Consider the following 13139-nt stretch of genomic DNA (forward strand, 5'->3'; position numbering starts at 1 on the left):
CGCATTCTGCGGCAGGCACGAAGGAGGGGGCCGGAGCGGGCCGTTAGTGTGTGTAACGCCATGACGTAGCCTCAGTTACACGTTAAAGGAGTCCATTTTGCTTCAGTAATGCAAACGCCTGTCCTTTAGTCCCTCCGCAGGGGCCAGTCAGGGCCACGCACACACCTTTGTGTCCAGTAACAGCCTTGGCCTTCGGTAAGAATTACCACAGAAATGGGGCTGCTGTGGACTAAAGTCACTCAGGGCTTTCTTGTTGCAACCCCACATCCCCAACAGCCCCTGATCCACGGAGGGCCCCGAGGCGCTCATTAGCCTGACGGGGGGCACCGCAGAGCCTTGTCCTGCAGCACACCACAGGGCTGTCGCACCAACCTCGCTGCCGGAGGCCCTCTCCATCCTCCACCAACTTTGGGCCTAGCCCTCGCCTACAGAAAATGAGCCAGGTAACTGGACAGCCTGACAAAACCCCTGTTTTTTGGAGCACGCAGGATATCTTTGAATTGTCTTCCTGAACCAACTCAAAAGCATCAGTGCAGGCCTGGGAGGGGAACAGGACTACCTGCCAGAGACATGGGGGATCTCTTCACCCCCCCCTTTTAGATCTGGTTGATGTGCTGAACTGCACACCGAGTTGATGGAAATCACCACAACCTCTCCATCAAAACCTAACTTCTCCTAATCTGTGTGTCTCCGGAATTCGGAGGAGGATTATGTCAGAAGCTGACAGCCCTCACCTGAACTGCCCTTCACTTGTGTAGCCATTTCTGTAGATAACTAAGTGCCAAAGACAAAACACCACTGCTGTGACCTGAGGTAAATACTGTGCTGCACTGAGGATGTTCAGATGTATATTTCTCCTTTGCTTTCATCTGCCATGCCTCTGACAGCAGTTTTTGTTTTACTAAAAAAAACAAGTGGCAAAACACTACGCCAGGTTACTGAGTTGGTTACCTAAATACTGAAATCTGGTTAGGAAATACACACTGCTCCATTTCTGTACAAGAGGTCACTAGTCAAGTTTGTTGCATCACCACCCAGTACCTACTGTTCTCATCTGCAGGTGGGTAAGAGTGCTCACTGACACATAAGTACTTTATGAATACAAAACTTCATTTACACAAGGGTAGAATTAATTTGTTTGAAATACTTAAGTCCTTTTAAGGCTGTCTTTACTCTCTCATTTTAAGGAATCGCCATGTCCTGCTGCCCTCCATTCTTCAGCTGCCCTCATTTTGCTTTGTTCTGTGAAGAGACTTTTGGAATGCTAGGGATTTAACAAAATGGCATTTAACAGAAGAACAAGTACTAAAGGTAAACACAGGCCTAATGAACTGATTTACTTTGCTTACTTATCTGCTTACTTATGAATTGTTAAATGTAAATCCTTTAATCCTGTAGTCCAAATAAATTGTATTGCAACTTGGGAATAGGAAAGGACTCTGAGGATGAGAGGAAGGGAAAAGGTAAGAAAATGTATCTGATCTCCAGCTCAAGCAGCTTTGTTCACTGTTTTTTTTCTTTTGTGTGTGTATGTATATATGTATTCACATTGTGGGAATCCTTAAATCCTAAGCATTCACAAGCAGATAGGTGTCTGTTGCAGCCCTGTGCGCACTGACCAGGCTGACTGAAGCCAAAGGGATCACATAAGTATGTAACGCTGTATGGCTGGGAGGAGGGGAGAAGTATTTCACTCATTGGTTCGTGAGCTAGCCAGCCAGTGTTTAGTCCAAACACGTGCAGAACTCTGAGGACACAAACCCATCTCAACCAGAAAGGTCTTCCTTTTCATGGACGCCTTGATCCCATGAATTATAACTATTAGTTGGGGATAAGATGCAACTGCTGAGTGCTCATTTTTTGACAGTCTCTTGAAGGGCGAGTTTTTGATGAGCTGTACCAGCTACTTGTCTTTGTATGAAACATGGATTTGTGAGAGAAAAGCCAGCCCCCTTTGCTAGCCCTTTGATAAAGGCAATAGATAGGAAAGGCTACCTGCAGGACCCTGCTTTTCCATTAGTTTACAATACTGTCACAGTTTCATGGTTACAGGAATACAGGACTACCAAAACTGATCCTGAGCTTCTAATCTCCACATGTTCAGTTCTGGTTAAAGTTGTCCAACTTCTTTTAGTTTTGAAAGATGGAAAAGCAAGAGGTGATGTCTAGTCCTATCAGGAAAAAAAAAAAAGGGGGGTGGGGAACACTGAGATGGTTCCAGCACTTTGCAGTCTTTGGGGTGGAGTGATAACATGTTACTGCCTCTATAGGGTGCTTATATCTATAGCTGGTTGATGGTATGGATAGCAAGAGTAAAAAGCCTGCTTTGCTGCTCAGCCTCATAACACATGGGTTAATTGAGCAGACGGCCTTCCCATATGATGCCACTGAGAGGGAACCTGTCTGGCAGTGTGGTGAAATCGTGGAGCGTAGAAGAGAGGGTGATGCCACACCAGTGCCACATCCCAGTTCTGGACAGAGGTGGTGGCAGCTAACACACCCTCCAGGGGGTCAGGAGAAGAGGTGTGGGTGCAGTGACATCCTCCCCAGACTAAATATGCTAAGGACACAAGTGCTAAAGCCGAGGCCAACCTCTACTGAGACAAGTCAGACTGATTCTGGTCAGTACAAAATGGGGGTGATCTGGCAACTTTAAAGAAAGGATAAACAAACAGCACAGGAAAAGACTGCTTGAAGAAAATAATCCAAACAGTGAAAACAAGGCTAGGCAGTTGGGAAACAGCAGGAAAAAGATGCCTCATCAGGAAGTTCAAAAGAACTGAAACAGCAGCCAGCACGCTCCACCCTGTGCATTCATTCACTAAGCATGAGAATGGTATTATGAGCAAATCCTAAAGAAATACCTGATTTTTTTCCAATTGCAGAACAAATCACAGTGGATGACAGCATATCCACACCATGAAACTACAAGCAGACTATCACTTGCACATAGAGAATCCTCTTTGTTTCTGCACTGACACAAATGGTATCACAGCATTTATTTTGTCCCATACATCCATGTTGTATGTGAAAGCACACTCCTGGCACCTGCAGTTCTCTGCAACTCTCCCTAACACTTAATTCCACCATTCTGACCTATAAACACCTTCAGACTGCATTGCACAGAACTGCACAATATGCTACTTAAAAAAAAAAAAAAATCTTTTTTGCCTTCTGCTTCAGCAACATGCCCAAACTTTTTTCTTTCCCCACTTTTATTTACAACTCATCTCTGCTATCTCTGCCACTCAGCTATTCATCCACATGTTCATATCATTTCAGCTTCCTTTGAAATTTTTAGACCACCCTTCACTACCTTCCTGGACCAGCTAATCCCTCAGCTGTTAGAGAGCTGTTCATAACTCACATTTTGTCATCAACCACAACTGCCACAGTGATGTCCATTTCAGTCTATTCCACACGGAATCGCTTTCTTGAGAAGGAATTAGTACAAAAGAGATAGAGATGATCAATAAATGAGTATCATGAAATTACCCTACAGTTTTCCATTACTTTTTACCATATTTTTTCAGTAGTTGCTAAAAAACTGGTATTCAATAATATAGACATCTGATAATATTTAGCTCCTTGAGACATGGATATTTTACTTACTGAAAAAGTGCCACTGTAGGTCTAAATTACTTTATAAAAATATAACTCTTTGCAGCACTTCCAGGAAAATACATACAATTCCTTTAGTAGCCTTTCCTCCCTTTATGCAGTTGTTGTTTTCTCCGTTTCAATCAGACAGATGGCAGGAAAGTTTTGCACTTGAAATTCCTAATTGCCTTCCCTGTGGGCATGTGATTATGTGTGCTTATTGCATCATCTCTCCTGTCTCTGAATAATTAAAAAAAAGTTGGCCTACAAATTAAATCTTGAGAAAGGTGAGAGCAGGAACTGGTATTTCCACTTTTGCTCCCGGTTACATGCTGTGCAAGTAATGTAATGTGTTTGAAACACAGATGTTAACAAGGTCACTGTACAAATACATTTGTCCAAGCTAGCGTGCATCCAGAATTATTGTTCTGTAGCTATCACAAGAAGTACCTGAAAAAGAAACAGATACATACTGTTAGTGAAAGGGATTCCTCACAACTTAAGGTGGCACTTGTAGGCAAATTGTCAATTAGCTCTGTCATGTTAGATTAAAAGGAAGAACTAAATTATCTTATGTTTTTAAGTATTTTATTTTCTGAAGTATTTTATTTCAAATAATAAAGGGTTATAAATTTTTCTTTACAGCCAATTAAGCTTTAATTTTTCATGAGAGAGAAAATAGGCCAAACATTGTATTGAAATCAAGTATAATTCTTGCTCAGTGAAGGAGATAACCTAAACTCTCAATCTAGGAAACAAGCTGTTACTGTGCGATTCTGTATGAGCACATGTGTGGATAAAGAGCAGCAAGCCAGCCTGGATAGTGTAGGGTTTATATCACATAAAAATGACAGTGATAAGTGAGAGAACAAGGGTGGCTATAAAAAGACCTTGCAGTAACTGCATAAAGCACATCTTGGCAGTATTAATGAATACAGAAAGGAGATGGGTCAAGAGCCTCTTTGCCAAAATAAACTTTATACTCTGATGTTGGAGAGCAGGAAGGAGCTCCATGATCTCAGGAGCATTTTATTAATATTTTTTTTAGTCCAATAATTTGCTTCATCCCAGATGAGGCATCTATTTCTCCCCTCTCATATATGGAAAGAGAAACATGACCCAAAATACAAGTGCTTTTTCAGCAGCTTTGTTCAAGTTATTTCAAATCCACACAGTCAGAGGAATTGTTCAGGCTGCCTCCCCTGTGATTCACTGCTAATATATAGGCACCTTTTTTGCATGAAGCTATGCTGGCAGTTTGCAAGTACGTTAGCAGGGTCATGAAATATTCCAGTAGTCCAGAAATCTGAATACTGCGGTAGCAGAAAAAAATTAGAAAGAGTAGAAACAAAGTTTCTTCCACCTTTAGGTATAAAATGTACATGCAAACTATTCTGAAAATTTACAAATTGCTATAGCAGAAGAGTTAGCACATGACCAAATAAATTTTTAAAAATTGCTGAAATGCTGTGAAAATCGGGGCTATAAACCCCTAGGATGCTTAAAGTCCTACTTAGAATACTCAGTACACATTTGTCACTGGGCTAGAAAATATTACTTCTTGTCACTGCTTTTCAAAACTCAAGTTTTCAAGCAGAACAGAAGTATCTCAAACTATGGCCATTGTGGTGTTTTTGTTGGGTTTTCTTTTTTTTTTTTTAATTTAAATACAGCAAAGGCATTCTTGGAGCCTGGGGTAAGGGCTGAGGCAGAAGCAGAGACACAGGATTACCAGAAAGATGGAAAAGACAGTATATAGGATGAATCATTAAATAAAGATGTTCTTCTCTGTTGTTGGAGATGGATATAAAGGAATATTAGCCAGTGAAATGAAAATAATAATCAAGAGCATATGGTGAGCTTATGGAGGAGGAAAATGCTCAACAGGGGTTGTACCCCACTGCATGAGATCAGTCCTGCCAAGATCATGCATTCAGCATGAGACATGCTCCTTTGCTTCTTTCCTCCTTCACCCTCAGTTGCAGCATTTGCTTTCCTACACTCACAAACGGCGCCGTGCTCTCTCTCCTGCTCCCTGGCCTGGCCCACAGCTCAGCTGCACCTGGTGCGTGGGGACCTCATGAGGGAGAGCGACCACTGGTTTGTACAGCTTCAGGAAATGATGTGTTCCTGTCCAAGAATCATGCACAAAGGAAAGGCTGCACATACTCAGTCCGCTGGATCCGAATGTGATGAAACTCCATGTCTGAAAGTCAGATTGTTTCCTCATTAAGAAAAAAAATCATAGTGGTAATGATTAAATTAACTAATTTCTAGCTTTGGTTCATTGTGATACCATTGCTGAATAACAGCCTCCTAGCCCAGAACACCTGCATAGTCCTTGCTTTTTCCATTTCCCTACACAAAAAAATAAAGCCCATTTCTTTGTCAAACAGCTGTTAATATATTATTTTGTAGCAGAAATGAGAAGTTGTAGAGAGAAAGCTTTTTTCACTATGCATGCATAACATTCCATTTGCGTTACAATGATTTTACCCTATTCAACCTATTAAAGACAGATGGTTTTTTTCTTTCCTCATTATATATACCTGTTTAACTCCCTATGTCTAAATATGAAGAAATAAATGAAAGCTGAAGTTGTGTATGTCATTTTATAATGGAGCTGATAAATTGTATCCTTGTGTGATTTGAGCTGGCTGTGTCCTGTGAACCATGATGCTAATTTCACATCTCAGTTATTGCAAAAATGCTAAATAAAGGGGATTTTTTTCAAAAAATTTTATCCCTAAAAATATGCATTTATATGTATGGTAAAAATAATAAATCTAACCAGTTGAAAGAAGGGATGGTTTCAAGTCAGCATCACCCCCACAACTTTCATTCAAGTCTTATTTAGCTTAGGAAGTACTTCAAGCAGAGATCTTAATTTAAGCATTTCCTAACATTCATCTTCAGCCCCATCCTGCAGTTGATTTAGTTTTGCCAAGTAATACATGATTTGGCTTTAATTCTTGAAATAATAGGAAACAAAAAGAAAGCCTACTAAAAATAAACCTAAAATGAAGCATTTTTCCATCATTTGTGTATTTTAGATATTTCTATCAAGTTAGCTGTTCTATATTCTCCTCTAGGAATTTTATATCAACAAAATATAGCAGCAAAAATCACTAAGAGGCTAGTAAGTAGGCTAAAAATCCAGTATGCTTCCTTTTGAAAAAGGTGTATATAATGCAGCTATAATAACAGTAAAGATTTATTATGGCACATTACTGTAAGTACATTGTTCACCTTATGCAAATACGTTTGTCAGTAAATATGCATGCTGAAATATGATTTATCACACAATCCTAACAGCAGCATAATTCTGCTATCTTGTGACAGTTTAAATGACTGCAGAAAAAAACCCCTCAAAGTTGGCTTAATGTTTCAAGGTCAATCTAAAAAGCTGAGGGATAAGCAACAGTGTATGGATGATGTTCTGGACTCTATGTGACCAGGGCCTGTGATACTGTGCAAGAAATTTAAAAATAATTCGGACTCCCAAATCTCACCTGTGCATAGGTTGTAGCTGATGAATAAAACATCACACAACTATTATATATACTCCAAATAAATATATGGTAATGCTACTACACCAGTTTTTATGAAACTCCTGAATGAAAATCAAAAGGCCAACTGGAAAAATAAGTGAAATATTTTAAGTCAACAAAAACCTTAAGAGAGATACAGATAAAACATATTTCAGAAGTTAAACATATGAAGTTCTTTAGTTAATTTTCCTGTCATTTCAATATTGCGCTTCTTTATTTCAACCAAAAATACAGAAAATAGCTGGAAAGTAACCCCCTCTTAAGACTCTATCTAGAAGAGCTTGAAGTAACTTGTTATTGCATGAGAATTTATTCATGCAGTTATTGTGTGTACTGATACATGCACACAAACACCTAAAATGCATACACGTAGGACAGAATTTAGGAAAAGTTTTCAAACATTAGACTTCTAACTTGCAAAATATGTGATTTTCAGTTACAATTTATGACAGAAAACTTTGACATTTTTCTTAATATTAGGGTAAGGTTGCCTATCCTCAGCAAGAAGGCAATATAACTTCTTAAATGAAGGCATTTTTCACTAGATACGTACATAAAAGCTTTATCAGAGACTTAAGGAATGCAACTCCATTAAGATGAGCATCTCAAACAAACAAGGATATTAAAATTAAAAAAAAAAAACATCAACAACTGTGAGCTTTTAGACTATCACATGCTTAACCTACATTGAATTTTTTTAATTAAGTTACTTGGCATTGGTGCAACCGGTGCAAATCAAAGCACAATTGCTGCTGAGGTTCCTTTGGCTATTTACTTTTCTTCAGCAGTGACAGATCATAAATGCTTTCAACCTCGTGTTAGTTTAGGTAGGAAGCAGCAGCAGCATTTAGACATACTATTTAGGTCCTACTTTTATGGATCAGAAGAAAGAACAGATTTATCACAACATTTACAGGCTCTTAAGAGTTAAATTAGAGAAGACAGACTCTTTGCCTTCTCAAAATGTAGATGTATCAAAATTCTTAAAATCATAGCTTCTAAAACAGGAATAGAAGTACCAGTAAAGAGCATCACTGCAAGTTCTTCTGTTTCCACTAACAGAATGTTTCTATGAGGCATTGGTTATCTTCTAAAGGGTTGCACAGCTCAGAGGGATGGCACACTGGAAGTATCTAGTGATAAATGGGTACTTACCTATCAAAAAATATCACTGATCAAGATGTACATCCTGAAATTACAGCCATTCAGAAATAGGTCATAGTCAACTATTCCCACAAAATAATTCAAGAATCTCCTAAAATTAATAGAAAAAACAAACACAGTATTTACTTTAAATTGATAGCTAAGTATTAAACAGGCTTTACAGACACATGATAATCCCCTTGAAATCTAGGAAATGCACAAAAATAAGAACACAATTTCATAAGCTACAGGTTATTATCTAAAGTAATTGCAGGAGTGTAACATCAAATATCGTGAAGGCCATGTCTGGCAAATATGCCTGCGTAGTGATCCCTCTGTGGTATAAATTAAGACACAGAACAAATAAATACAGGTACAAGTAGTAACGGGGTAATACTTACTCAGTTACATCACTTACTGAAGTATGATGATGGTTTCCTGCCAGTGGGTGCATGGAAGCAATGAATACTCTCAAAGCTTGATCCAAAGTGTGTAGGTTACACTTAGGAAATGAAGGACTGCACCACTGGGAAGGACAGACTTAGAACACTCATGAGTCAAGGGCAGACAGTCATCTGAACATGAGCTCCTAAGGCAATGTGACAGCCAAAAGATTAATGGCATCAGTTGAACATGCTGGACAGCTCATGTTTACGAAGATTCAAAATCTGGTTACTGCTTTTCAACATTAGAATGTTTTGACAAATAGTACACCAAAAAGCCTCTTCAGTGTTATCTCTCATTGTTTGCAGATCTAGGTGATGTATTTATTGCTCTTTATCGTACTTTGGAACTAAATATATTTACAGCAGCACCAAACAAATCAAAACCTATTGAGAAGGGATCACAGTCTCCACAGTACTGACCACCATTTCCACTGACTTATCTTTAATTAAAGATGAAGGCTGAAATCTTGGCCCTTTTGAAGTAAGCAGCAGAAATCCCATTGACTCAGCAGGGCCAGGATACCATTGGAAGGAACTTCCTTCATTTCAAGTCTGAAGAGTTGAAGGTCTTGGATTACACAAAATGAGAAACAGAGAGTTTTAAATGATTTATTTGATTTCTCCACATGATCACAGTTATAGTTTTACATCAATAGGGTCTGTTACTACTTACAAACAGAATGCATATTAAAATGAAAGCACTCCTTTCTTCCCCGTAGTTACAAAAGGGGTCTCAAGCCTCCCCAGAACAGAAGCTTCTTGTAAGCATAATGTTTTTTGAAGTCTTTAACAGTCTGCATTCAAGACCTAATTCTAACAATTTAATACAACTCAAAAGCTGATGTAAGTTCCTAGCAGGAGATAGGCAACCTCAAAGTGACTGCAGACTTATAGTAATACTAATTTACACACTATGTACAATTTAGAGAATTATCTATTCCCCCTACTGGTCCCATTTTCACCACCCCCTTTTCTCTTTTCTAAATTTAGTCTTGTGATTGGTTCCACTTTTCTTTTAAATATATACACAATAATCCATTTTGCAGGCAAGAAGTGCGATGGTATTTTACAACGGAACAGCAAAATGCATGCTTAACTGCAGAAAACACACAGCTTCATATGGAACAGCAAGTCAACATCTAGAGATTTATTGTTTAAATATCTGCTGACTGTCTTTCAGCTCATTTTATCAAGAAACAAGAGGCTTCTGCTGCATGCAGTACATGATGGGAAAATCATTCTACACTGTATCTTAGACTTTTTTTTTTTAGCAATACAAGACGCACATTATATTAGGATGAACTTTGTTTTTTTGTTTTTACATTGTTTTACATTTCATTCTTAACTTAAAAAAATAAAAACCCCAAATATATATTTGATTGTTGTCCCAGAAAAGATTTTTGTTGCCACACCTTCATTCTTTACGTTTCCCTTTCATTTTTTCAAATCAGCATTACTACGTTGCCACATCATTTATGGGAAAAGAGAAACATGGTCACTCTATGCAGTTCTGTACCGGTTTTTAATTGGCAATGGCATTTAAGAAAAAACCCTCTCAATTCTACTCCTGCCTGTAGGCTGAAAAAAGTAATTTTCTTAACCACACGCAGTGTTAAAGTACTATCATTTTCCTATTCTAGGCATGATCTACACTGCTCTAAGCAATTGTTAATCAAGGACGGAGTCAGAGAGGTTACACTACAACCCTGAACAAGCAGCAAAGTTCTTAAGACTTATGCTGACACCAAGACACATTTGTTTGTTTAAAGTACATACAAACACACAGTCTAAAAAAAAAAAAAAAACCGGAAAAAAAAAAAAAAAATCAAGTCCACTGTTTCTCCTCATTGACTTGAAATAATAGAGTTTACAAATACTGTGCTCTTATATGACCAGTTTTGTTTTTTAAACTAGCCTCAAAATGATCTGTGATTTTACACATGCAACTTAATGCACCTAGAGGGTAGGCTCAAACTCTTTCCCCAAGTGTACATGAAATCATGTGTAAATGGTTTTTTGCATGCACATTTGTGACATCTCCTGAATATTTAATTGATAGCACATGGAAAATCAGTGGCCAAGCATTAAAATGTGGCTTACTGTGTAAGTTTAGAATATTTATATGTAACTCTAATTTAAATGAATGAAAGGGGTTTTTGAACATAAAGCAAATGCAGATCTGGGAGATTTAACATCTTCATTGTTAATTAACACAACTAGAGTCAGATTTTCCTCTCCACTGCTACTGCATATTCTGCATTTATTCCATACACAGGCAATTTTACTTACATTATAACTCTGCATCTGAAACAAGTACAGACTCTGTCACTTGGTGAAGAGGAGCATTCTTATCTCTATTTTGATTAAAAGATGCAGTTTCTGAAAGATGTTTGTACCTGAATGGTTCTTTATCTTTTCTGGAACAACCTATAAATTACAGTTAGACTCTACTATTGGTACAGATGTATGAAGAAAAGTCTACATATTGAAATATGTTGTCACTTTACTTCAACTAATATCAACAGTAACACTGATATATTTTGCAAATATACAATATGTAGAGTGTAGCCTCACACTAATAACATTAGATGACATGCAGACAGTTCTACTTTCCCTTATCAGAACAGTATATATTTTTTTAAACTGCAAGGAACAGAGCCTCAGGGGACCCGTATGAGCCCTCTTAAGGTAAGCCGCAGAATTTAGAATAGTATGAGTGGTACTTAAAAATAATAATGTAATTACTTGTTTTCTTTTCATGAAGATAATTTAGAGGAGAAGGAGCAGAAGGGGAAAACATATTGCACATGTGTGAAACAAATGTGGACAGCTTTAAACAAAAGGCTAAACTCTAGATTGCTGTATTTGCTCTCTGTGGAGGTTAACAAAGTGCTCAGTTTGCAGTTTTGCTGGTATTGTGATATCAATGGTATGAATGGGAAAAAATTACTCAACCTCTTCCCCCTCCCCCCCAAATATTAGAGAAGCCGTGAGCAAGCCAATATGAAAAGTCACTCTCTTGTTCTCATGTCCTCATTATTCCTGACAATTTTATTACTGTTAAACAGAAAATCAACTCATCGTTATTATTACTTTTACCCATCTCACACTGGAACTTTTTGCTCATCCTCTTCAAGGTTTGCTTTTAGGCTGGTACAGTTTTGCAGTTGTGATTCCTTTGTCTCTACTGTTTAGGTGTAAAGTCCTTGCAGTGGCTCAAAATGCTGAAACTACAAAGTAGGCGCCATGTATAACTTTGTACAGGATTTTGGGATAAAAATTGTATATAAATTTGCAAATGGTTTGATTACAACACATAAGCAACAACAGCACAGCCTGTTTTTACGTGATGTCTTGCAACTAACTGGACTATGAAAGTGAGGGTTTGAGCATAAACTCAGCCTGCTGAGTGCTGGGTACTTTCAAACTAACACATGTGATGAGTAAAAATGGTGAAGCCACTTTGTTGCTAGCACATGGCTACATGGAATTACATTTTTTTTTTTAATATTTATATATATAAAAACCCTATACTAAATTCTAAAACAAACCTTCAAAGTTTTAGAGCACTTCCACCTGGAAACACTCTGACTAGAATTCAGCTTCATTGGGGGTAAAAATGAGAAATTATGGTAAACAGGAAACAAAGTAGCTGAGAAAGATGGAAGTTTGCCATTTTCATGTTTGAGATGAATGTTTTTGCAGTGTAATACATGCACCTGTCGTAACTCTCTGTGTGTGTTTGTTAAATCATATGCATACAAAAGAAATGCGGATCATGTAAATTCACAGTTATCACAGCCTTTAAAGTGTCTAAGAATTTGTGTGACCAATGCTTGAAGATGACCACTGGTAAATGGTCATCCTACATTGCTACGGTATAATTACTGCATCTTAACAAGTTTGCTTACCTGAAATAGCAGAGCAGTTATAATACTGATTACGTATGATATTATCGTGTTAATAAAATAAGGATTTATACAAAGCAGTATTTGACTACAACATTTAAATGCTATGTTACTTGGCACATTTAGTAATGATTGCTTAGAAATCTTCGGAAGTCCAGAGGACTTTTAATGAAAATACTGAAATGTCTGAAATTTGTTTCTAACGTTTAATGTTTTTGGTCTACTCTTCCATATGCTATTCATCTATTATACTGTCCTATTAAGTAAGTGGAATTCCTTGTAAAGTCTATATTGCTAGTTTTGTGGACTGAAAAAATTTCTTTCCAAGCACAAATGTTAACTATACAGTATATATATATTTATATGTATATATTTATATTATATAAAGTTTACTTACGTACTTTCATCAACCATATCAGGTCTACTTATTTTTTTTGCCCATTGACAATAAAAGAGCAAGAATGCAACACTTGGTTCTGTATCACTTTTTC

The sequence above is a fragment of the Platalea leucorodia genome (assembly GCF_965183815.1).
Source record: "Platalea leucorodia genome assembly, chromosome: 9".
Taxonomy (NCBI): domain Eukaryota; kingdom Metazoa; phylum Chordata; class Aves; order Pelecaniformes; family Threskiornithidae; genus Platalea; species Platalea leucorodia.